At 38.6% G+C, this 22,693-nt stretch overlaps 2 protein-coding genes across 4 annotated transcripts in view; both read left to right on the top strand.

Annotated features, from left to right (window-relative positions):
* LOC121925367 (stAR-related lipid transfer protein 13-like) overlaps positions 1-22,693 on the top strand; it is a 1,219,986-nt gene that overhangs the window by 1,117,211 nt on the left and 80,082 nt on the right. The window lies entirely within an intron of this gene.
* Positions 1-22,693, top strand: part of LOC121925371 (stAR-related lipid transfer protein 13-like) — a 92,897-nt gene that overhangs the window by 60,487 nt on the left and 9,717 nt on the right. The gene's annotated exons all lie outside the window — the stretch shown is intronic.

The following is a 22,693-nucleotide window of genomic DNA, read 5'->3' as shown; positions in this document are numbered from 1 at the left end:
AACTCCCTGCTGATTGATGTCATTTACACAAGGGGATGGTGCTCTGTTGTTGATGACAAGGGTAAATTAGGGAAGGGGGCAGCAGCATAGTATTGATATTATTCAACTATTAAATTGTAATAGCAGGAAGAGAGTGGGTGAGATCCTACCCGGTATCCCCTTGCTCTGGGTTTTTTTAAAAACTCTTGGCACATTTATGTGTTATTCTTGACAGTCACATAGATCTATCGTAGCCAGTAATGCTTCTTTTTTCAGCCTTGGGAACTGCTGAGATTTTCCTTCTCTCCCCCCTCCTCCTACTTTTTCACTTAAAAGGGTTTCCCTAGATCTAATTGTGCTTTTATTGTTGAAATGAGTGTTTGTGTGTGAATGTAGTATGTGTCACGTTGTCCACTGTTGTCTTTGCTTTCCAAGATCTTCAAGTCCACTATGTCAGGAGTTATTGAGGTTAGCACATTATAATAATGTCACATATACAGAACCTGGAATGGTTTTGCAGAATGCTACAAAGAGTGTTTAGGATGATTACAATTGAAGCAGAGCTTCTGGGAGCGGATTTTTCCAAGCTCTATATTTACATGTATGGCAATGTCATGTTTAACAAAAAATAAAGTACCTGATAGCCAGAACAATACTGTGACTTTACTCCAGAATGATGAAGAAATCAGATTAATGCCATTTTCCTAGTGCTGCTATCAGTCTGCTTCATAAATGTGCATGCCTTGAAAGCTTTTCTTTCCATCTTATAGTGCCCTTCATTTGACTATCTTTGTCATGCATTGAGCCAAATATTTGCTGTAAATCAGCTATTTCCTTAGATCCTGACTTTGACGTCACTGGAAACAGATTGCAGCATTTTTCAGTGATGAATGAATGTACTGGCACTGTGTGCTACATGTATATGTGTTTTGCTAATTGGGTTTTTTCTCTATTCCGAGGCCAAAAAAAAAAAGGGGAAGAGGTTTTCTCTTATTTTCCATTTTTAATCTACTTCTTTGAAAACCACAAACCAGAAATAGGTTACAGGGCACTTTGCACAATAATTTAGAAGGGCAGAAATGTAGGGGAAGGTCAAATGATGGACTTGCTTCTCCCTCAGTAGTCATTATCAAGACTTTCATATGTCAGCAAATAAAAGAGAATCATCACAGTGCTAAAACAAAACTTTAAAAACCTGTATATTTCTTCAGGAAAATGCTGTTAGTTATAAAGCTTTGTTCCCCTTTCATATATTACAGCTGCTCCTAAATGGAAAGATACAACTGTCATTACAAGTGTAAACTAGCCAATAATTAACTGCAACTAGCCCACAAATGTTTTGTAATTCTGGGGTGGCAAGGACTGCCTTCATATTCTCCTAGTCCAGCTTCCCTATTTTGATGCACTTTAACTGTTTTGGATTACAATCCACTCCAAGCAGCATGGGTAAGAGTATTCTATTCTTTGAGTTTACTATTTTAATTGCCATGGAAAGTACGAGTAGGGAGATGGGACAATGATTGTTTTAACAAGCAGTGTATGATACTCTGGATATTATTGCCAAGCTACAAAAGAGCAAATTCATATATCCTGATTTCTAAAGTACATTACATCAAACTATGGGTAGCAGAAAGAGGTTTTGGATTTGTTTTTTTAAGAAGGAAAGGACTACTCTGGAGCTTTTGCTCTCAAAATACTGGCTTTATATACTGTAGGAAAGGTTGACTTTGGAAGAAGTAGGCATTCTAGGTATGGCCTTCTTGAATAGTCTGTGGTACAGCAATGATTCTACCTTATCAGTAAACATCAGTATTGTGTACAAGTCTGGATATTAATTCGATGTTTATTACTAGAAATGGATCAGAGTTTAACATTTGGGAACATAACTTTGTTCTAAGTAATTTTGAAGCCATATCTACATTGGCTGCATTTGCAATATTTATGTAAGAATTATTATTTGTCATATATTTTATTTGGCTGGTCAATGCATTCCTTAATGCTCTTATGATTATTATTTTTTAGTATTTCATACATTTCTAATCCACTCTGTTCTATTAAAATACCAATTTTAAATGTAGACAAACTCTATAATCTTTCATTCAATCACTTTTGGGATGAAATACAGACCACAAGCAAAGCCTTACCATAAAATTTCTCTGTACGTATATGAAGACTAAAAGTTCATACAAATTTTGCCTTTTCCCCTTTCTGCTTCACTTTAAATTGTTAATTTATTCCATTAAAAGGATGCTCTCTTTTGATGTCTAAAAACTCAAGTAGGGTTCCTACAGTTCACCATATTTATTGTACAGTAACAGTTAATTATTTGACTTCCTTTGAAAGAAAAGAACACTGGAAACAGATGGTGTTTTATAATATTTGTCTTTCTTTACAGCTAATACAAGTTGAGAATAGGTAAAGCGCTGCTCCTGAAGTGTTCATTCAAGCAGCAAATTAACTGTTCCACACTAGATCCCAAAGAGGAAGCATCCAGCATACCCAAAGAAATTGTAGCCTCCTTCAGTTCAGTCTTTTTCTCACTTCTCCATATTAACTTAACTAATCTAGTGTAACAGCATACTACTAGGATACACGCAGTCATTTTAGTCCAGGAAAGAGTTATTAGCATGTAGGAGCTGGTTTCTCCATCCAGATCTATTCTAGCAGGGCCCATATCATGAGTCCCAGCCTGGTAAAATAAAGAAATGGTATGGTATTTGAATGGTAGAGCCAGGATGGTGTAGTAGTTTGAGAATTGGACTATGACTCTATTAATCCTCACTCAGCCATCAAAACACACTGGGTGACTATTGGCGAGTTACATTCTCTCAGCCTCAGAGATGTCAATGGCAAACCCCTCTGAAGAAACTTGTTAAGAAAACCCCATAATAGATTGCCATAAATCAGAAACAACTTAAAGCACACAGAAACATGGCATAGAATAGCATAACATGAAGTAGGAAAGAATTTTTCTATTTCTGTTCTTCCCACATAAGGTGAAATATCTGGCTTTCTACCTGTTCTTTATACTCACGCCAACCCTGACAGGTTGAAAAAGAATGATTAGCTGGCCCAAAGTCAGTAAGCCACTCTGGTTTGCTTAAGCATCTGAGATCATAAGTATGTCGGGTAATGATTTGCAGGAAGGGACACAATCTCAGCATCCTTCAAATGAAATTGAACCCATGGTCAGATAATCCCAAAGACAGGCCTGTTTTCTTCCTCACCTCCAGCATTGCACAACTGAAATGCACTTGCAAGGAACACACAGTTTCACATTGCTGGAAATCATTATCCACCTATTTTTTCATCTGTTTCTGAAATAATCTGACCTTCATCAGGTTCAGGATAGTGGCCCATGCTGGCTCCCACATCAGTAACATAGTGAATCATTCTGGGTTTCAATCTGAACTTTTTAAAGGAGAGATGCAAAGTATTGGATCTTACTCCCTAAAATATGTTTGGCACCTTGGCTAGCTCCTTTAAGATTCAGGCTAAAACCCAAAGGAGACTCACGGTCCCACTCACATGGAATCCACCAGTTATCACAAGGTCTGAAACAGAATGTGCTAATGAGCTGCATGGAACTATCTTCTAAGTAAGATTGTTTACCAGAATCACTGTGGAGATTAAATGCTTGAGGCCACTATGGAATATCTCCAGTTTGAAATATTCAGCAGTATTTGCTTTCTGAAGTATGGTGGTGGAAGCTAAGCAACATACAAGCACTTTGTGTCTGTGTGCATGCAATTATATGCATATGCCCTAGAATAAAAAAGATGCTGCTTTTATATAGCTCCCACAAAATAAAATAAATAATAAGTTAAATCAGCATTTCACCAGAATCAAGTGTCAGAAAACAAGTTCTCTCATGTGTTGTTTTTTTTTAATCCAACCTTCATGTATTCCATTCCTGGCTTGGACAAGGGCTAAAAACAGACAGGAGGTGTTCTTTTGACTTGTCTTAAACTGAGACTGATCCAAACATTCAGTCTAAGTGACATTATTCAGTAGTTATAGCTGGGAAGACTGGGACAAGATCTTTCACCAAAAAACTGGTGTGATAAATGAGTGTTTGGATGGTTTAGAGATATTTAATAAGCCTACAGTTAGCCCAAAATAGTCTAAATGCATTTAACTTCCCCCCCCCTCATTTAACCCTTTTTTTCCTCTTCTGGTCATTAAACTTTGGGGATGGACATCTTTTGTTCCCTGCAGTATTTATTATTATTATTAACCTTTATTTATAAAGCGCTGTAAATTTACACAGCGCTGTACATACAATCTTTTTAATTGGACGGTTCCCTGCTTACAATCTAGAAAGACACAACACAAAGGGAGTGGTGGTGGGGAAGGGGCCTCTCTAGTAGGATAATACATATAAAATATATAGCAATACAGGAAATGATTCAATAAAACAGGCAAGAAAAGAACATCAAATAGCAAGTGACAATTATGCAATGCCTGGGAAACACTTTTCCATTATCAGGTGACATTTCTAGACCCTTTCCAGTCTCATTCAGAAAGTGCACAGCAAAAATTGCCCTTCCTAGTACAGATGTCCTCACATTTTCCCCACTATCACCTTTATTAGACAGAATAATCTCTCTCCCAGAGGTTGGAGAGACTGCCACACAGCTTTAGGTTAAACCTCTACATGCTATACATTCAGTCTTGGGAAGGGTGGGTGGTTGCTGTTGATATTTTAGGAATTAGGCATGTCACTTTCAATCACATAATTAACATCATGCCTGATTTGCCCCTGAATTAAACCATTGGGTTCCTCCAGTTATACTTATTGTTGAATAGCCATAGTACAAGGTGATTCAAAAAGAATGTTGCAAAAGTAAAGCTGTTCTTATTTGGTTTTCACCATTCTTTTTTAATCACTCTGATTTGCAGCAATTTTACAAGGACTCCAGTAGAGTCTATGATTTGAAAACTTTTAATGGAAGATGCCAGGGTTGAAATATGAGGCCATGTAAATACTATATATGTGCATACATAGTGAGTTGTGGATCTTTCTCCTCTTCCTGAGCAGTGCTCAATGAGATATATGCTTGAAATTGTATTGTCCACCTGGGTGAACTTGCTTTGCTGAATCTTTGTGTCTCTACATAAACAGTTGTATAAGCAATTTGCATGAATCATTCATTCTGACGAACAGATTACTGAGTGTGCCGGCATGGGAATTTGACCCAGCTACATTAAATATTATCAGCAGCTGTTACTGGAGAGTTTAAAAAATGGTTGAGCATGGTAGCCAAGGAGTCTTTCAATGACAGAAGCTGTTTGTCAAGTCTGGTCTTGTTTGAAATGTTATCTACTAATACTATATAGGCTTTGTCCCAGTTGTTTCTTGGATAAGGAATATTGAAATCAGTCCACCATCTTTTCTAGGCTTATTACTGTTGTATAAATGACCAGATCAGTACTTTGTGAAAATATTTTGGTAGCTCCACCAACCATTAATTTTCTCCGCAGCCATTTACTGTACTCCTTAAAGCAGTGGTTCTCAAACAGTGGGGCAGAACCCCCAGGGGGCCGAGAATTGCTCAAGTGGGGTACAAAACATGGAGGAGCTCATCCCTTCTCCTCCTCCATTTCCTAAACTTTTCTGTATATAAAATTTACATATGCATTCAGTTAAATACTGCATTCAGTTAAATACTGCATTCAGTTAAATACTGAATTTAGTTAAATAAAACTGTTCTAATCTAAACAATGTTATTTCCTCATAAAATGTTAAAATGTGAATAATGTACATGAATGTGCAAATGAGAATACATATACAAAATGATCAAAGTATTTGTACCTATATACTATGTCAAGAGGGGGGTGACGTCCATAATTATAGGTAAAGATGGATCCCAGGGATAAAAAGGTTGAGTACCACTGTCTTAAACCTTCCCAACAACACTGCCCTGAAAAACATTTGCTTTTGTAGGATCATGTGTGACCCTATAAAATAGAGAAAAAGAACTCCACTTTTTGCTTTAGTCTAAAGAGCTAGTTTAAGCTTAAAATAAAGTAATTTCAGTAAAATCGCTGGAACTGTTTAAAAACTGACTCTTTAAGATTGCATTCCAGAAATTCATGTATTGGGTACCTGTGAACTTACTTACTTACTTATGACACTGATTTTAGCTGTCTTCAAAGTACAATTTTGTGTGCATGTTCCCACAGAAACAAAGCTTGCATCTTTTTGCTTTCTCTAATGATCTGTCAGCTTAATCTGAAAAACAAATTGCCACAAGGCCTAAGGGGACTTGTGTTTCTTCTCTTCAAGAAACACAAAACCAGAACCATCCTTCCCAGATGAAATAAGGTGTGTTGTTGCTGGTTTATCAAAACAGGAAGCAATATATAATCATTCCCATGTTTATGTTGCTGGAATGCCGGAGCTTCGTTTATATAATTCATTATTATTCCAAAAATCAACTAGAAATTATTGTAGATCGCATTGCTGTATACATTTACTTGAAACACAGTGGACTTTACTTCCAAGCAAACATGCACAGACTATTATTTTAATGACATTAAAAGCTGACATGCTGCAAAGCTAAGCATATCCAATTTTCAGTTAGGAAAGCAAGAACAAAGAAAATCAAACCAAATGTGAATCCCCGAAATCCCTTTAAAGGTACTTGCATACTTAAAATAATCTGCATTTGGGGAAATTATGTTTTGCCCTCATATTTGTTTTCCTTAAAGACTTTGATATATTACAAAACTTATTAGCATTTGAGTAAGGGTTTGGTCACTATGAAGACAGGTTTTCCATGGGACTGGGGATGAATTGGAAACTAATTGTTACTGATTGGTAGAAACTGATTTACCTCAGTATGGTTCATATTATGGCTTGAGGAAATCATTAATAATTTACACAATTAATTATTCTAATATTGGTGCATGCACTCAGAGAGAGAGAGAGAGAGATTGTGGTTTGCATTGACATTGCTATAATTAGCCACATTATATCTTTGTCTGTAGCCACGCCTTCCTTACTGTTAAGGTTGCGAAATCTAAGGGTGTTTCCTGAAGCCTCATGGAATCACTGTGTTTCTTTGGCTGTCCAGGTAGGGAGACAAATCTTAAGGAAAGTGGTACTGAAGTAGAATGGTGTTTTTTGTTTTTGCACTTATGAGGTGGTTTTAAAACCTAGGTACTGAACATACCTATACTCTCTGGCTTGATGCAAATGTGTTTATATATTTTGCTGATTGGTCGAAACTCATGAATTTTCTTGTTGCTTAAGCAGTGCAGGCCTAAAAGGAACAAGCTCCTGGAGGGCTGGCAGAGTGCCTTCCACACAACTGTGTAGGGTTTGGAAGATCTTCATAGTGTCATGTGTGCTGTGAGTAAGCTTATGTGTGATGTGAGCCATAACAAGAATGGCAACTACTGTTGCTGCTAATGGATGCATTTTGCTGCCTGCCTAGCTGTTGAAAAATGCTTTAGTTTCTCCTCCCCACCATCCCCTCTGGGTTGCCATGTTACCTGATTAGACCAATTTCATGCTTGCTTCAACAGTAAGTTCATTGAGAAACAGTTCCAGCTCACACAGCCCCCCGCAATCCTTGTCAGCCACACCTCTGTGACATCACAAAGTCCCTTTCAGACATCACAATTATACCAGTTTGATAACAGCTTCATAGTCATCACTACATCCTATGGAATCATGGTATTTGTAGTTTGGGGAGGCATTAGGTCTCTGGTAGAAAGTGCTTTAAAATCTCAAGAAATGACAAATCCCAGAATTTCCTAGGATAGAGCCATGGCACTTTAAGTGGCATCAGGTTTTCACCCTGAAATTTCAAGTTTTGAGATGCTGTTGATCTACCAAATCTACTTACTTTGATGTTTATTCTTTCCAATTCCATAATCAAAGTCATTGAAAGATATGTAGGTTTGTCTTGAGATGTCTGGCCTAATGGTAGTGACAGTGCTGAGGTGGAAGCATAGCTAAACTGCAGAGCAGTATGATGAGAGGCTTAGGGAGCTGGATATGTTTAGCCTGGAACAGAAAGTTAAGAGGTAACATGATAGCCATGTTTAAATATTTGAAGGAACGTCATATTGCATCCCATGATAGGTTCACCTTCGAGTTGCCATATGTTGGAACCAGCTTGAAGGCACACAACAACATATTGCGGATGGAGCAAGCTTGTTTTCTGCTGCTCCAGAGATTAGGACACAGAGCAAGGGTTCCAAACTACAGGATAAGCGATTCCACCAATTGCACCTAAACATTAGGGAGAACTTCCTGATGGTAAGAGCTATTTAACAGTGGAATACGCTGCCTGAGGCCCTAGGAAACGGCTGCCAGATGGATTTTCCTATTCAACTACTTTCCCTTTTTCTGTTTTCTGTTCTGTTCCATTTTCTGTTCAGCTCTGCATTGCTCACTGGTCATGACTTGTTTACATGAGTTTCTGAATCACTTCTAGGCTTTGCATAAGTCTACTAGGCTGCTCTTCATCTTTTCTCCTTTATTTTCTTGCTCACATGCCCAAGACCACCTACCATCCCTGCTGTCATATGCTACTGTGTCACTCTTAATACACAATAGATTGCAGCCCAGCCAACTCTTCCACTTCAAGTAAGAAAGGGTCCAGATTTGAGGGCTGATACTCTGTCCTATTGCTTTGAATTCTGTTGTCCATTTGCCTTTGTTCTCCTCAACTCCACCTTCATTTAGTTTCCTAAACAATATTACTGGCTGTTGAGGTGATCCAAAGATGGTTAGTGTTGCAGCAATTTGCTTTGATCTACAAAGAGAATTGTGTTATTTCCAAGATCAAAGTAAAACATTTTGCTAAAGCAATCTCAAGTCCTTTGCAAGCCAATAAGGACTTTTCAGCATAGCTGAACATATAACAATAGAGAGGTTTCTAGCGTGTGCCTCTGTCTAATATCTCCTCCCACAGGTTCATACACACCTGAAGTGCAACCTCCAAAAATTGGGCTTCAACTCTTGTGATCACACTCACCTTCCTGGCTAAGGACCAAAGGAACTGCACTTCTCCATCTTCAGGGCCCCTGTCCCCTATCTCTGACTTAAGCACTGGCATCAATTGGTACATTCCAAATGGTTTTGAAATCATTCTTAGGAATTTAAAATATTTGAAAATCCCAAAATACTACACTGGTTTATTTTTCAAAGAAATAGCTGTGTTAATCTATTGTAGCATAAGAGGAGAAAGGAATCAGGAAAGGGGGGGGGGAGAGGTGTGACAGCACCTTTAAGATTAACCTTTAAGACTAACTCTTGTTTTGCTTAAGCATGAACCCACATCTTTAGATGTAATACCACTCAGCTCTACATTCGGAGAAGAGGGTTTATATCCATGAAAGCTCATGCTAAAATAAAAACCAGTTAGTCTTAAAAAGGTGTTGCCACATTCCTTTTTTTTCCCTCCTTTCCTCCTTTTTATGTTTCAGTGGTTTGTATTTCCTTCCATTTATCCTATGAAAGCAGGAAGCCAACACCAGGTGTGCAAACTGACCCCTCTGTGCTTACTTACGTAGTCACCTGGTAATCAGGCAAGGATCTCCTTTGCTTTTACTATTTTGTCTCAACCCTGTTTTTAAGAGCGGGTGGACAGGCAGCTTTTTTATCTACCTGGATCACTTCTCTTACTTCAAAACAGAAATGAGCAAATTGCAACCCTCCAGATGTTGGACTGCAATTTCCATGAAATGTAGACAGCATAACAAATTGTGAGGAATACTGGTTACTGCTGTCCAACAGCATCTGGAGGACTAAATTTCTCTGACACTTGCTTCAAAGTTTCATTTTTCAATATCTACCTGAAACTGCTGGGAAGAATCATACAGGAACAGGGAGAGCGTTTTTGTCCATTGTATCCTCATTTATTGCAGAGAGGCTGTGGAGAGTCTGAATCAATGGATCTAGAGTCAGTAATAAATTGGCTGAAGGTGAGATTATATCTGGACTAGAAGGAGATGCTATTCATTAAGAGGCCTTCTGGTCCAAGGACTGGATATCAGATTGTTCCTTTCCCTGACCCTAGTTCTACACTGTGTGCATGTGTCTTCTAGTTACTTGTTGACTTATGTTGATCCCATGATTTCTTAGAGATATCATATTGTCTTCTTAGGCAAGGAATACTCAGAGGTGGTTTTGCCAGTTCCTTCCTCTGAAATATAGCCTACAGCACCCGGGACTTATTGGTGGTCTCCCATCAAAGTACTAACTAGGGTTGATTTTGCTTTGCTTCCAAAATCAGATGGGATCTGGAACTTCTAAATTACTTAGCTCTTGTCCTAAACTAGGGGTGGACAACTCTTGACCCTTCAGAGTCCCTAGACTGCAATTTCTTGGCAAAGGGAGGGGGGCTAATTACCACTCCTCGAACCTCCAGATGGCCATTGTACTAACTACAAAAATACAATTTTTCTACATGAAAAGTAGAGCTCTGATTATATCTGGGTTATGTTTTGTTTGGTTTTTTGATATTTTGGACAGTTCATGCAGCTCTTGGACATGCTGTGGGTGCCCATTCATATCCTACACAAAGCTTGGGGAAAGTAATTTTTAGACTAAAGATCCCTCTCTCTCAAGGAGCCATGTGAAAGAGGTGTCTGTCAGCCCGTTTTAGCCTGTAGTATTTCTGTAGCCTTCTAAGAACAGTGTGTGTCTGAAAGATAAGGAGGACTTTTAGTTCAAGTACTGTTGAGCCTTAGAGCTCTAGAGACCTTTCTATACCCAACAATTGCTTTGAACCCAGTCCCCAGCAATGGTGCCATCAAGCTATGGAGCAAAAATACTTGGTGGGGCTCAGAAAAATAAGCAGGAAGGCCCGTGGTAGAACACTGCCTTAACACATTTTAAATAAAGTAAGGTAATGCACATTGTTATCAACAGAAGCCCCTCCCTCCCTACGAAAGTAGAGTCTATTAAGAGCAGAGTGTAAAATTATCTAGCTATACCAACAATTTCCATTGATCTACCCAGGTCCATCTCTGTTCAAGGATGACCTGAAGCTTTTTAAATCACTTCTTTCTTTCCTCATCTGATTCCCTCCTCCTCTGCCAGCTCTCCCAGCTTCTTTATCTTCTCGTCTGTTTTTTTATCTTCAATCCACCAACTGGAAGTTATCCCAGATATTAGAATTCCTTGCCTTCGTGTTCACCTTGGAATATGAACATTCCTTCTTTCCAATGGGAATGCCTAAATGTCAGGCTTATTCAAACAAAATGAAATTAAGAGTTCAAGCAAGAAGAGCTATGGTATTTTTATTGGGGCATTTTATTGGGGCATTTTCTACAGTGGCACATCTGCTATGGCTTAGCACGACATGCTGTTATTTCGGGTTTTAGCAACTGCATTTGCAAAATGCTTTTTAGTAACTTTTTCTAGTCAAGCACATTCTACGACATCTGATCTAACTGGTAATTTGTAATAATATGGTGTTTTTTAGTTGACTGTTAGGTTGCATGATTGTCCTGTGATAAACACTCACACAGACACAATGGGCCTTTGATATCCGCTGGAGTTTAGTTCCATGATCCTCCATGGGTATCAAAATACATGAATAACACTGTTTCCTATAGACTCTGAACCATACCCACCCTTACCTCCAAGTGGCCATGCTGGCCAATTCTGGAAGATGTAATCCCACAAAGTAACTTCCAAACTTTGTGCAGTAGTCCTATATTATTATTATTATTATTATCCTAAAACAAATTTTCTGTTCTATATTAAAGACACAGGGGGCTTCCTTGTTCTATCAGCTCCATAAAGTGGGGTTTAGCAGATAATTTTCCAATAAATGTTACTGTTTAAGAAACAAGCAGAGCTAAACAGAGCCCCAATAACAGAAAATGTAGCAGTTTCCGTAAGGGTAAACTGCAATCCAGATTTTTATAGAATTAACAGAAAGAAGAATTTATGACATGGGACAAAAAAAATTAAAATCTCTCTTTCTCACCCACCCACACACAACCAAAGTCAGAAAGTATGTAAATGCCCAAGGCCTCTCAAAATGCACAGCTTCATTCCAGGCATAGTCATTTATTGCAAAGTAGCAGATGACTACTTAAAAACAAATTTGGTGCCAAACTTTAATAGCAGTTGATTTTCTGCCTCTGTAAAATAAAAGCATTGTTTCATACTAATTGACACATCCAAAAATCAATCCTGACCCAAGTGACAATTCTGAAAGCAGTTAATTGCTTAGGTGCACACTCAGTTAAATTTTAAACCTCTGAAGCCAGCTTAGCCTCCTTGATTTTAACACTTTTCATTTTAAAAGAACAGACTTATTCTGACAACCAACTTAACATTCATGTACAGTATGGCCCATGTATCTGTGAGACTGGTATTCACAGTTTTACTTATCTACATTTAAAAAAAGGTCTCTCTAGGCATATGAAGATCTTTCAACATGACTACATGGTCAACTTCTGGTGAGGTTAACCATAAAATCATGCTGGGGGACTTCCAGGTAGCTAGAGAGAATACCTTTCTTAGAGGTCTTCAAACAGAGGCTGGATGGCCATCTGTCGGGGATGCTTTGATTGTGATTTCCTGCATGGCAGGGGGTTGGACTGGATGGCCCTAGTGGTCTCTTCCAACTCTAGGATTCTATGATCGAGCAGAACTCTGTGCACAACTTCTGCCAGAAATATAAGGTTTGCTATTATCCGTGATTTCAACTAACATATAGGAACATATCACCCATGGATCTCAGGGAACGTACTATATATTTCTTTTGTTTATTGCTGTAACAACAACAAGAAACTAGCTGTTCTCTGCCTTTTTTCATTCATGGCCCACGGAACCTGAAAACATATTTGAGAGACCTTGGAGGGAATCAAAGATGATGTTTTTTCCTTCTCTCAACTACACAATTGATTAGTTATTGCCAGCTAAAGGTGTACATAGCTTCTGCACAAGCAGGTTCAACACCCTGGGTAATACATTTAATAGTTGGACTAAAACCTGAAATAGATTCACTGCTCTACTGAAATAAAAGCTCCTCTCTAGCTGCTGTTACTGATATTATGCCAGGGGATGAATGGCCTATATGTTTTAGGCTGACTATCAATTAGGGTACTGAACAGGCAATCACATGATCCATAGTCAGCTGCTGCCACATACACTGAGAACACTACAGTTCAGTACAACATCTAGCTCAGTAAATTGGCCATTATTTAGTTATTTGCTTACATATGCTTTGTTTTTAAGCAATTTGCAAGACCTGAGTTGTTGATGACAGGACTTTTAGTGGTCTCTCATTCATAGGGCTGCCATAAGATGAAGCTGATTTGTCAGTGGTTAATAACAGCAAACCTTTCAGAGATCAGGAGTGGAGGAATAGTGACTCTCTTTTGGGTGAACAGGAAGAATCAGAAATGTTTTTTCTTTATTTTTCTCAATGTTTGCTAACCTTTTTTCACTCTTTACCTCTTTGATGTACCTCCTTCTCCACTTTCCTCTTGGAAACTGTCTTTGTAGATGCAGTGTTCTGCCTGGTCAGGCTCTTCTCCCCATGAGGCACTTCATCAGACAAATCCTCAGCACATAAACCAAGGCTGAATAACTAGCATCTTTGTTCTTTCTTTGGGGTTTGCTATAATTCTAAACACACTAGGAGTCCATTAGTTCTTTTACTGAACTGAGCACTGTTTTATTGCCTGCCATTTTAGAACTATGCCAAGATAACATGGGACTAAACTGTAAACCAACACCTCTGTCTTTATGAACATTTTGAAACAGTCAACTGTTAGCTAGGCCTTGCTGTGATTTTGGTAGTTAGCATTAGTACATATTGTCTCCAAAACAGATGAAGTTATTTGTTCCCAAATTGATTACATTTTTTTCTGTACGTATGTGCTTTTTAAAAAAAGTTATTCTGCTGTCTGTACTACTTGATATGGGAAACAGAATCTAGTCATTGTTATTCATGATAGTTTAAATGCACTTTAATTTATTTTATTCAGCCTCCCATTATTCCAGTGCACTAAAAATAAAGACTGTGTATGTTTGGCATTAATCATAAGCCTCTAATTTAACAGAAATTTCAACATCATTTTTGAGAAATGATTCCAGGAATCCTGCTGAATAAGTACAGACACTTTTTTTTCCCTAGAGAGAGCTGCTTTGTACTTGCCAATACTGTCATCTCTTAGATTCCAGAACTCTAGAAGAAATTGTCATGGCCACAGCCTATATATTCTGCTGTGCCCACTTCCTTTCCCTGCTTATAATGGCTTTAATAACCTTGCCACAGATCATTTCCTGTGGATTAACAGCCATTTGTAGGTTAATGTTCTGATGCTGTAACTCAGGCTGTCAGCTCCTCCAAGTTGCTCATTAATCCTTAGCTACATGCTCTGCTACGGACAGAATGCCTTACGGCTTTGGTATGTTCAACTGGCCATATTCTATTTTGTAACACTATCACTGGACAGATTTACTGGGGTCACACAGCTACTTTGAAAACAGTCCACATGTAAGGAATTTTTCTGATCAGTTCTATATATATTTTTTTCCTTTATTGTTTCTTCAGAATATAATTCTGCATGGAAAATCTGTTTTAAAAATGCTTAATTTAAAGCAGGAATACAGATATTTGTGGACCATTGAACTGAATACAGTACATTATATATTGAGGGCCAGAAATGAATCATCTGCTGGCCATGTCAGCTGGGATTTGGAGAGCTGTAGTCCAAAACAGTAACTTTTCCAAACTCTGGGAATTGATGGTCCAGCCATTTAAGGTAAAGCATTTGTAACTGACCCACCAGTGGTGCTGTCTTTCCGCAATGGTGGGATTGGGTGCTCCTGTGCTGACAGCAGCAGTTGCCTATTGCAAACAGGCTATTGATGAGGAGCCAGACTAAATGTGCCAAACAGCAGAAGTGGAGGGTGACACTGATGGAGAATCTCTCAGAGACAATGGCAGTGGCACCATAGCTAACACCATAGTTAACATTCAAAGATATAGTCATGTTAATCTGGACTATCAGTATGCAATGGGATCTTGCAGCATCTTTCAAACTGTGTGATAGAAGTTGTAGCATGAGCTTTCATAATCTCAAGTTACTTCTTCAGACGCATGGGATCTGCATGGAACCGACTCTATGAAAGCACATGCTAAAGTTTTTTGTTTGTTTGTTTTTGCACAGCTATTCTCAAAGGGGCTGCAAGATTTGTTTGCATACTTGTTAGTACTGTGCAGAGGGGGCACAGTAAATCTCTTGTGAATATATTTTACTGTGAAAACCTTTATGATGCGACAATCTAAAATGATAAAAGAGATAGTGCAAAAAGATGACACTCCTACATTGGATGACACTCAACAAGCTACTGAGGTACAACTGGGGTATTGAGAACAACCACGAATAGTGCTATGGCTCATGTCACAGCAGGGTTCAAGCCAAAAGGATATTCAGCTGCTGTCATGATCAGAGGTGAAAGGAAAATCTGAAGGTTCACAACATATATTATATGAACATTGAATCTGAAAAGCATAAATCAGGGAAAGCTAGACATAGTAAAACTAGAGATGGAATGTATAAACATTGCAATTTTGTGTCAGATAATTAACAGTGATTTACTGAATATGTAAGAACAAATAGAGTGGAATTAATATGAGGAGAAATGTAGCAAAAGCAGTCAGGCCAAATAATATTAATAAGACTTCAGGTAAAACCTGTCAATATAACCATAATCCAAGTTTATGCTGAGAAGAAGAAGAAATTGAAAGATGCTGTGCAGGAGTCCACCAAAGCAGGACTTCTTCTTCATCATAGGCAATTGGAATGTTTAAAAAAAGAGCAGAATGAAATATAGGAAAATTTGTCCTAGGATCGAGAAATGAAGCAGGAGAGTGACTGACTGAATTTTGCAAGACCAACAGTTTGTTCATCACAAACACATTCTTTAAGCAACCCAAGAGGTGACTATATATATGGACAATACTTAATAACCAATATAGAAATCAAATAGACTGCCTAATTGGAAGCAGCAAGTGAAAAAGCTACATTCTTTCTGCAGAAATAAGACCAGGAGCAGATTGACACAGACCATGAACTGCTAATATAAAAAAATGAAAGTAAAGCTAAAGAAGAATGCTAAGTCAAACTTCATGCTGAAATACAACCTGAAGGACATACCTGTAGAATTTAAAGATAATGTGAAAAATAGATTTGCACTTTTAAGCGTAATTGACTAGGAGCCAGAAGAACTCTGAAGTTAGGAACACTGTCAGGGAGGAATGCAAAAAGACACTATATTCAGCCAAAAAAAGTTGAAGTCTCAATGAATGACAGATGAAATTCTTCAAGAAATTAAGAAAGAAAAGTAAAAAATGACAGAAATAGGGTCAGAACCCTGGATGCACCTGTTCAATAACTTGTACACAGGAACAAGAACTACTACAATAACCCATGCGGAGAAATCAAAGATTTCTAGTAAAGATGATTACACATCACTTCTGATATCAGAGAGATATCTTTCTTTTTCCAGAAAGAATTAAATAGAAATTTTAGTTGCATTTATGTCCTGCTTACTTTTGGCAACTGACTAGTCCCAGTGGGAACAGATTGTTGGACTAGGTAGACCTGTAGTTTGATCTTAGCTTTTTATGTAACTGAGGCCCAAAACAGATGGTACAAAAAAAGTGGGTATTTCAAGGAGTGGATTAAATCTGGTCCTACCGGCTGCCCATTTGGGACCATGGCAACGGCCAGCTTTGGGAACAGGCTATCCAGTTGCCACAGTCCCAGCACAATTGGCACCAGAGCAGCCAGAAGCCACTTCTTCAGGGCCATCCACTTCAACCCTGAGAGAACAACACGAAAAATAATTACATCATGTGCCTCCACTTTCAGGTTTCTCTTCTATAGGTCTCCAGGAACTGGCAAGACTTCTACCATTTTGGCTTGTGCTAAAGACCTTTAGAGTGTTTAGAGTGATTTTAACAGTTACTCTCGCAATATCTGGAGAGAAATTGATTTTCCCAGCAACAAATATGTTGTAGTCAGCTGTACACACAGCCTGAAAGGTTAGTTTCTAAACGTAACTTTTTATGTAACTCATATCAAAGCCAAAAAAACCCCATGCAATCTCACTCTCATCAGTGCCACAAAATATTTTCTTATGGATGAAACTGATGGACAGAAGGGCATCTTGAAGACAGATTGGGTCTATAGCGAACATGCCAATCTGCCTTGTAGCCAGCTGAAAAAGAAGCAGAAAAGATCTGCTCTTTTTTGGGCTGGGGAAAAGGTAGCTTTTTCCGCCCTGTTGCAGCCACATGGCAGCTTCAAGCTGCTCCAGCATCGTGCGTTGTATAAACGCCATGCCACCAGAGTGCCTTGAAGCCACTGATATCTGGGCAGTCACCCAACTTCTGGACAGCTTCAGGGTGTCATCGTGACATGCAGTGTCAAAATGCCATGCTCCGATGACTCCGGGGCAGTGGTTTAAAAGGGACATCTGTTTGAGCACTTAATAACTCATTGCATTATATTTTGCGCTTTAATCCCTGGAATGAAGACATGTTAAAAAGCTTAAATGTAAAGTGTGAGTCCATGAAAGTCCATGGAATTTTTTTCTTCCAATTACTTCATAATTTACCATGATACCACTGGAAACATGTGTAGTTCTTTAGGACACAATACAAATGGCAGACTTATTATTTTACATATCTTGTTAAACTGAGATGCTAGTGATTTATTTTGTTGATTTAATGGCCACAAAGGATGGGAATGATTACAACTTTAATAATTCACAATACTGCACAAAATCAACACCGTGTCATCAGCATGCCCTTGGTTACAATAAACTTGATTGCATGATTTAGGATATATTCCAAGTCCTTGTGAGAGCAATTGAAAATGTGTGGTCCAAAATGGAATATTTGTCTGATGAAAGCTGAGGAAGCCCAGTGTAACAGCAATATAGCTATATATTTCTGTTATCCTGAAAAGCTCTTTGGAGCTTGATAACTTGTATGTGTCTTTAATATCCAAAAAGAGCTTATATTTTTTATCTGTTATTGATGTCAGGTTTTACAGGCTTCTCCATTTTATTTTCATAATATTTTAAACTTATTTAACAATATTTTATTCCAGTCTGCTTTTGATGGTTTAGTGGCTTTGTGTTCCACTAATGGTTTAATCTAAGGCTACTATAATGTTAGTAAAAGTTGTTTATTATTTGCATTGTTTTAATAGCTTGAAATCTTGTTGTATTGTTGTTTTACTGATTACAATGTAATCTTTGGGAGAATGGATCCCTTTAAGGGAAGATTTTAAATAATCTGTTAAATTCATTGATGATTAGTTGTGATGGTGATGATGATGCTTATCATCAGTTATGAAGTGCCTAAACTGTTAAGTACCACACAAATATTTCAAAAGAACTTGAACTCTACCGATGGACAAGCCAGGTTGGCTAACTGCTACAAGTCTTGAGACCCCCCTAAGGCCACAGGGACTACCAAAAATAGAAAACAACAAGGACGACAAAAGAAGTTGCCAAAATTCTGCTTCTGGTTTGAAAAAGTGTTTTCAATCTCAAAAATGGTTCAGCATCAAAAATGATGTTGAACCATGCAGGACTACAAGTTTGTTTAAAGATGATTTGCCACATCTGGAGACTTGTGCAAACAACAATTTTTTGTTGTTGCTCAAGTCATTTCTGACCCATGGTAACCCTAAGGCGAACCTATCATGGGGTTTTCTTGACAGGTTCTTCAAAAGTGGGTTGCCATTGCCATCCTCTGAGGCTGAAAGAGTGTGTCTTTGCCCAAGGTCATCCAATGGGTTTCCATGGCTGAGGCAGGATTCAAACCCTGGTCTCCCAGTTTCCTAATCCAACACTCAAACTACTTCACCACTCTGGCCCTGACAAAAGGCAGTTGACCCCCTTTTAAACCAAAAAAAGCAATTGTAGGCTCTGTGGCTTTATTTTTTGCCACCCTAACTTAATATTTTAATTTTCTGAAATGGATATGACAAGTAAAGTCTACACCAGCCTCCCACAACCTGGCAGCATTTGATATGTTGCACTGCAAGGCCTATTGCAAGGCCTATTATCCCCAGCCTAAAGGATCATTCATTATATTGACCAGAGATTATGGCAATTGTAAACTAACGCATATGAAAGCCACTAGATAGGAAAAGGCTGACTTATGTATTATGGAACAACAGACACTTTATTTTATCCTCTGACTTTGTTGAATATTTTTGTAGCATTACTTGCCTTTTAGTATGTGTTCCATTTTAAGTTTCACTATTTTTCTATTTAATAGCACCCAGGACAGGCCGTTAACAGTATAGCTCATAAATCAGCACTCCCAGAACAGTAGGCTTAGTTGAGAAATCTGCATAATCAGAATGTATCCAAGGGAACCAATTTAAGTTTAAGGATGCTTTTAAGAGCCATGATGATGGTTTGATTAGAATGGTATCTCTTCTCAGTTGGGAGGTCTTTCTGTGTTTTTCTCTTGCTTTTAGAGCGCTTGAATCACAGTTCCCATTCAGATTTATTATTATTATTATTATTATTATTATTATTATTATGCTGACAATTTTGCATTGTTGTGCTAGTGCTGTTTACTTTTAGTGTCTTGGGTTAGCAAATAGTATGAACTTGAATGAACAAGAAGGTGGAAGGAGTACTAAAGAATTACATGCAGTGATTTCTTTTGGCTCAGTATTTTATTTAGGGCCACATCTCTTTCTTTTCTCCCTGTAAGAGCCTAAAGCAGCAGTGGAAGTGGATAGATTTAAAGGGAACTTTTGTATCTGTAAATACTTTTCCCCCCTGCCCCCTCTATGCATGTACACTTTGCATTCACAACACATCTCTAGAAGGGCAAAAGATGGGGTGAATGTTTGCCCATACCTTTAAGGATGACTGGTACACCACTTTACCCTATGATGCTGCAGTGGAGAGATGACTGCCTGGGAATCATAAATCAAGAGGGTTTTCCTCCTAGGGTTATGAAACAAAATTGCTACTTTTATTGGACTCTTATATCTACTATTGCCTTTCAGAAAATATCATAGAACAAAAAGAAATGCTGCTTTGTAAGTTTTATTTTGTTTACAGTAATCATTGTTTTAGCTTCAGCCTAATCAGGTTGAGAAATTATTTTAATACATTTCTTATCTGAAAATCCCATTGTCAAGGACCAGTAGAATGCATACAGTACAACACACTAAACTGACATATCAATTTAAATGCCATCATTTAGATGCTTCCGTATGATTTTTAAAATACAGGAGTACAGATTATCATTTTTCCACTACACTTGCATTGTTTCAGTGGCACTCAGAAAGAAGTTCCAATGCCGTTCTCATGAGCTATCCATGGAGTCTAATCATGTATGCTATTTCCTGTGATGTGCCTGCTTTTAATCAAGGAAAAATTGATTTGTTGACAGGGAAAAAATCATTTATACTAGCAAGATAAATGAGGCAGAAAAGTCAGCATGGTGTAATGATTTGAGTATTGGACAAGGACTCTGGCACACCAAGATTTAATCCCTGCTCAGCCACTGAATGACTTTGGGCTAGTCACACTCTCCTGTGATAGTTTCACCTTTGCATCACTATGAATCAGAAATGACTTGAAGGCACATAAAAACAAAATGGGGGCAGTTCCATTAGGCTCAATCACATATCCCCATAAAAACTACCTCATCTTACCAAAAGTAGCATTATTGCTGGTGAGACAATCCCACGGTCTGACAAACATTTTTTAGGATGGAGTTCACTGCTTCAACTTCACCTGTCTTCCTCTGTTCCTTGAAAAAACAGGAGTCTGACGGCACCAGGGGATCTGTTTCCCTTTGCAGGTTCTTTATCAGTGCAAAGAAGACGGAACTTAATTACCTTTGATGGATCCACTCAATTCTAGTTGAACACTACTATCTTCAAGATCTCCTAGCAAAATCACTCACATAGTAATTCTCACCACCACTACCACAACCATCACCACCACTATACCACTTTTTGAAATAAGAATTGGGATTCAAGGTGGCTTACAAAAATTGAAACAGAGAATATAATGAAAATACTGGATTGTGATGAGGCTAGAAAGCTGTACTAGTCCAAACCAGGATAGTTAAATGTACCAAAACAATGTTCAAGGGTGGCATAAGAAGAAAAGCATTTATCTTTCTCTCTCTTAACCTCTTGTTGTCTGTTTGTTTGTTTGTTTGTTTGTTTTCATTGAAGGAAATTCTGTATGGGCATTTAAAGATGATGCTCTGGATCAGATTTGGGTGGAATATCTTTACTTCAACATATTGCATTGGTTGGGTCAATAAAGCATTCCAGTACCACCACCATCAATAGATTTATTGGAATAAATTATGTTCCAGGATTTTTTAGATACAGAAAAAAACTGCAAATGGCTGGAATTTGTTTGACTATTGATAGTGCTCTGGGACAGGAATAGGAATCATGTGGACCTCTAGCATGTTGTTAGAACAGTGATTCCCAAAGTGGACAGTACACCCTCCCAGGGACAGTGGGAAAGTCCAGGAAGGGTGAGGGGAAAAGGTGAAGCAAAGGGTCCTTCAGTTAAAGCATTGACATGCAAGAAAGACAGGGGAACCAGCTGCCTTTAGTTCCATAGTGGGGATTAGGAGTTAGGTGATGTGGTGGCAGCAAAAAGGAGCTTTCACATATGGGACTCTGCTTAAACTTTATGAATTTTGCTGGTACTTGTCTGGCAGATTGGAGCTGCAATGCTGCTCCTGCTTCTTTTTATCAGACAGGCTAAGAGAAGAAGTAGCAGAAGAAACAATGTTTGGGGTGGGGATGACTGAACCTGTGTTGGGAACACACATCTCTGAAGGAGGGGGTGGAGTAACCAGGGTCACTTCTTCTAAAGAGTCCTTCAGATTGCGTCCTTCTTCACCAGGGAGAAGCTTCTCCCTTTGCATCTGGTCACTATGGGAGCAGCAACCAAGCAGTTGGTTGAGCAATGATTAAGAAGCCTCTTGCCTGTGCCAGTCTTGTGACAAAGGCCAGCATAGCCGAGAGGAGTCTTAGTTGGTGCTCAACTGGCTGCTTGGTTACTGTTCTCTTTGCACCCTATCACCATAGGAGCAGTAACTGAGCAGCTGGCTGGCTAGCCTTCTTTTTGCTGTAAGACTGGCATGAATGAAACAGAGGAGCCAGTCTGGGTGGCTGCTGCTACCATTTTCACATGAGAGGCTGAGGAAAGGAGGTGGTGGTGAGCTGGGCACAACTGAGGTAGACACCACATGCCAGCTAGCTGCTGCACAAACAGTAGACCTAATGTCAAGAAATAGGTGTTGGGAACACGGGGGTTGTTGCCCAAGAGGAAAGGGGGTAGTATACCAAAAAAGTTTTGGGACCACTGTTTTTTACTGTAGCACCTAACATATTTCATCATTGGCTATGCTAGTATGGTTGCTGGAAGTTATAATCCAACAACATCTGGAGAGCTGTATGGTTTCCATTCGTGTTCTATGAGATCTATTGCTGTACAACTATTTCTGTCTAAATTCTGCCACGAAAAACACACTTGGAACCCACTACTTTTAAAACTGATCTATTATCACAGCAATTTTTTAACAGATCTGTGCTCTTTTATCAGTCATTTGTGCAGCACTTCTGAGCCACATTTTTGTTAAGACTGTTGTATCAGTCATTCATTGGGTAACTGGAGAGAAGACTGTCAGCTTCTTAACCA

This window comes from Sceloporus undulatus, chromosome 3, assembly GCF_019175285.1.
Source record: "Sceloporus undulatus isolate JIND9_A2432 ecotype Alabama chromosome 3, SceUnd_v1.1, whole genome shotgun sequence".
NCBI classification, from domain to species: domain Eukaryota; kingdom Metazoa; phylum Chordata; class Lepidosauria; order Squamata; family Phrynosomatidae; genus Sceloporus; species Sceloporus undulatus.
The sequence above is the reverse complement of the archived record's forward strand: the minus strand, read 5'-3'. Positions and strand labels throughout refer to the sequence as shown.